General features: G+C 61.3%; 1 long non-coding RNA gene and 1 pseudogene across 2 annotated transcripts in view; both read left to right on the top strand.

Annotated features, from left to right (window-relative positions):
• The window catches only part of LOC102255813, a 19359-nt pseudogene that overhangs the window by 152 nt on the left and 14883 nt on the right, over window positions 1-4324 (top strand). Inside the window, exons 2-6 of the transcript XR_001364015.1 lie at window positions 15-298; window positions 513-789; window positions 1395-1670; window positions 1794-1898; window positions 2330-2362. The product of XR_001364015.1 is annotated as an HLA class I histocompatibility antigen, B-38 alpha chain-like (transcript). The remainder of the gene's footprint in view (window positions 1-14; window positions 299-512; window positions 790-1394; window positions 1671-1793; window positions 1899-2329; window positions 2363-4324) is intronic.
• On the top strand, window positions 2394-3003 carry LOC106723619. Its single transcript, XR_001364016.1, has 2 exons — window positions 2394-2544; window positions 2693-3003. It is a non-coding gene; the product is annotated as an uncharacterized LOC106723619 (long non-coding RNA).

The following is a 4324-nucleotide window of genomic DNA, read 5'->3' as shown; positions in this document are numbered from 1 at the left end:
CGTCCGCCCCCCAGGCCCCCACTCCCTGAGAAATTTCTACACCAGCGTGTCCTGGCCCGGCCGCGGGGAGCCCCGGTATTTTGAAGTCGGCTACGTGGACGACACGCAGTTCGTGCGGTTCGACAGCGACGCCCTGAATCAGAGGGTGGAGCTGCGGGCGCCTTGGATGCAGCAGCCGTGGGTGGAGCAGGAGGACCCCGGGTATTGGGAGGAGGAGGCGCTGTGGGTCAAGGCCAACGAACAGGTTTTCAGAGAGAACCTGTAGATCGCCCTCGGCTACTACACCAGAGCGAGGACGGTGAGCCGCGAGCCGGGCCCCTCACGACCCCCCTCCTCACGGACGGGCAAGGGTCGCCCAGAGGGTCCAGATCCGAGCATCACCCCGAGGCGGCAGGACCCTCCCGGCCCCCACGCGGGAGGAGGCCCCGGGGACTTTGACCGGATTTCACTGTCAGTTTAGAGTAAGTCCAGGCTGGGAGGGCGGGGCGGAGCTGACCTCGGGGCGGGGTCAGGGTCTCACACCTACCAGTGCATGAGAGGCTGCTACATGAGACCCGATGGGCGCCTACTCCGCGGTTACAGTCAGTGGGCCTATGATGGCGCCGGAATACATCGCCCTGAACAAGGACCTGACCTCCTGGACCGCGGCCGACATGGCGGCTCAGATCACCAGGCGCAAGTGGGAGGCGGCCGGTGTGGCAGAGCGTGAGAGGAGGTTCCTGGAGGGCACCTGCATGGAGTGGCTCCTCATTTACCTGGAAAAAGGGATGGAGACCCTGCAGCGTGCAGGTACCAGGGGCCCTGGGGCTGCCCCCTTCCCTGGGGCTGAGGCTCCTAGAAGGAGACAGGACAGGGGGTGAGTGTCAGACACCACGCCTTGAGGTCAGGGAGGGAGCCCCCCTGGATGTCCAGGTCAGGTACCAGAGGGACCCCCCTCCTCTCAGGGACAGTTAGGGATGCAGGCTCTCCTGGGGTGCAGGAGCAGGTAAATGCGGAGACACCCCGGAAATAGCCCATCAACGGTTCCCATGGGCCCTGCAGGGGCTCTGGGACCCACGGGGACCTTCTCTCTCAGGCCTTGTGCGCTGCCTAACACCCACTGTGTCTGAGGCCTCACCCCAGCTTTTCTGAGTCACGTGGCCTCCACTCAGGTCAGGACCAGATATCCCTTTTCTCCCCTCAGAGACCTGCCTCCTGGCCTGGGCTGTGTCTCTGATTCTAGAACTTTCTAAAGACTAGGAGGTCCTCCAGGAGCCTCTGTGCAGGCTGGTGTGGGGGTTGTGTGCTCCCTCCCCCTCCCTAGGAGTCTGTCCATTCTCACGATGGTCACATGGGCGCTGCTGGAGTGTCCCATGATGGATGCAAAGTTCCTGCATTTTCTCTCCTCCCCTCAGACTCTCCAAAGGCTCACGTGACCCACCACCCCATCTCTGCCCGTGAGGTCACCCTGAGGTGCTGGGCGCTGGGCTTCTACCCTGCGGACATCAGCCTGACCTGGCAGTGTGACGGGGAGGACCAGACCCAGGACAGGGAGCTGGTGGAGACCAGGCCTGCGGGGGATGGCACCTTCCAGAAGTGGGCGGCTGTGGGGGTGCCCTCTGGAGAGGAGCAGAGATACACGTGCCATGTGCAGCACGAGGGGCTGCCCGAGCCCCTGACCCTGAGATGGGGTGAGGAGGGCCCGTGGGCACAGAGCCTCTTCTCAGGGCAGCGGGGGCTCTGGGGGACCTCAGTGGGGTCGAGGCTGAGGCCTGGGGTCAGGGCCCTCACTCTCCCTTCCCTTCTCCTCCCAGAGCCGCCTTCTCAGACCTTTATCTTCATCATCATGGGCATCGTTGGGGGCCTGGTTCTGCTGGGAGCCATGGCTGGAGCTGTGATGTGGGGGAGGAGGCGCTCAGGTGGGCAGCGGTTCGGTCTGAATGTCTTTCCCACTGGGGGTTCAAGCCCAGGTAGACGTGTGTCCCACCTCATTCATGGAAAGCACCATCCCCACCCGTGTGATGGCCAGTGTGGGGCTCTGTGCTCACACTTACTCTTTAGTGAGGACTGTGGGAAAATGAGGGACCTACTTATCACCTGATGATGCTGGTGGTGGGGACCCCGTTCCCAGCATCCCCAGGTCAGAGGGCAGGTCCCTGCTGAGCACAGACCTCCAGGAGGGTGGTGGGTCCAGTCCCCACACATGCACTTCCCTCAGTGTTCCTGGTCCTGCCTTGGGTCTATGCACAAGGTTCTGGAAACTTCTCTGGGGCTCAGGACTAGGGCTTCCTTTAGGACCTCATGGCCCTGCCTCCTCCCTGGTCTCTCACGGGATGTTTTCTTCCCACAGGTGGAAGTGGACGGAGCTACACTCAGGCTGCCAGTGAGTGTGAAGGGGGGACCCCTGAGTCGCTGTGACAGTGCAGACGGGAGCCCCTGGGGGACCCCCCCATAGTTCCTCCTTAGCCTCCTACCCTGGGGCTCTGACCCCGTCCTGGTGTGTCCCCCCCCCCCCAGGCAGTGACAGAGGCCAGGGCTCTGATGTGTCTCTCTCGGCTTCTAAAGGTGCGACCCTGCTTTCGAGAGGGGTGGGCAGAGGGGAGGACTGGGTGGTGGGAAGTCTGTGGGACACTGTGAGCATGAAGTGGCCTTTGATAATGGCACCAGTTACAGCCACTGACCTGAATGTTTTCATGATGCTTGTCCTCCACAGCGTGAGGCAGCTGCCTTGTGGGGACTGAGTGATGGAAGATGTGTTCACGCTCCCACTTCCTGACTTAAGAACCTCTGATTGGGGGGGGCTGGGCCAGCCCTGCTCCCCACACTTTCCTGTCAGCAGAGGCAGGCTGGGTCCTCCCCATCCCTGCCTTTACTCCCTGGGGCGCTGAGCTGCAACTTCCTGCTCCATATTGAAATGAGTTTCGGGATGTGACCTTGTTTGTTCATTACTTCCCAAGAATGGTGTGGGATTAATTAAAGGGGAAGATCCTAAACTCTGAGAGGAAATAAACTGAAGCACCAAGAGCTTTCCAGAACCGTGTGTATCTGTGGTTGTCCCAGGTGGGACAGGAGGGGCTGTGAGGACAGAGAGTGGTCGGGTCTGTGTCCAAGTGGTGCTCAGTGCATCGTGGGCTTTGATGTGGTCACTCCTCGGCCGGGTCACCTCTCTGCTCCTCTGACCTTGTCCCTCAGTGGAACCCTGTCCCACCAGGACCTGTGGTCACAGAGATTCACATCCCCCAGGCCTTGTCACGTGTCCTAATGCAGTGCATCTCCAGGACCATGGACAGCAAGGCCTTCCTGGGGCAGGTCAGCAGGGGCTCAGGCCTGGGTCTGGCCCTCAGACCTCATCTTCTGGGTGTTGTTTACTTGTTTTTTTTGTTTGGGTTTTTTTTTTTTTTTGGTTGATATTATGTGTCTTATTGCTTTTGTGTGTGAATCTTGGTCTCATTCTCTGGGTGTCCCCGTCTGACACAGGGTACATGTTGCCCGTCATTGTCCCACAGGCCCAGGTCCCTGCACACAGGACCCTGCCTGTGGGGAGATGGGTTTCAGGCTCCTGCTGTTCTTGCCTCCTTCTCGGGCCTCATGTTCTTTCCTTGAACTTTCGGGGAACCAGGTTGTAGAGTTAGCACAGAGGAAGGTCCCCTCATTCCTCCTCTGAGATCAGGTCCTGCTGGGACTGTGCTCTGCCCGCTGCCCCCTCTCCAGCCTCCAGTGGGACCCAGGATGTGGGAACGGGAGGCAGCTGCAGATTTAGGGGAGCAACGCTGGGGGCAGTGCAGGGCAGTGACTTACCCGGGGGGCACCCTGAGCTGCAGCAGCCCCAGGACAGCTGTGCTGGGGCCACAGCCATGAGGACACTGTGTCCAGCACAGGGAGGGGCTCCCCCTGCAGGAGAGGCTGGTTGAGTGACAGAGGTGAGCGCTGGGGTTGCCTCTGGGGCCTCACTGAGGGGGATGGGAGACCTGTTGGCCCGTGGGCAGGCGTGTGGGGCACAGAGTGTGTAAGAGCCAGTGAGCAGGAAGGGGTGAGGGGGAGAGAGGGAAGGGCTCTGGGGAAACACCCCGGGAAGGGGACCGAGGTGTGTGCTGTGGGTCAGGGCAAGCGGCTGTTGTTGGGGTGGTCAGTGTGGGGCTCGCTGGGAGGTGACCTTGAGGAGAGATTGGGAGTCATAACCCCAGGAGGCCGCCTGGAGGAAGATCTGCCCAGGCGGAAACCTAGTGCGCATGCCCCTGGGCAGGAGGGGTCTGGTCTCTGGGAAGAGCAGGAGGCCGGTGGGGGTGGAGCAGAGACAGATGGAGCTGATACAGAGGGGGGCGGACCACGTGGGCGGTAGGGGTTT

Source organism: Myotis brandtii, unplaced genomic scaffold (genome assembly GCF_000412655.1).
Source record: "Myotis brandtii unplaced genomic scaffold, ASM41265v1 scaffold4781, whole genome shotgun sequence".
In the NCBI taxonomy this organism is placed as follows: Eukaryota; Metazoa; Chordata; class Mammalia; order Chiroptera; family Vespertilionidae; genus Myotis; species Myotis brandtii.
Note: the sequence above shows the minus strand (reverse complement) of the source record. Positions and strands in the feature narration are given on the sequence as shown.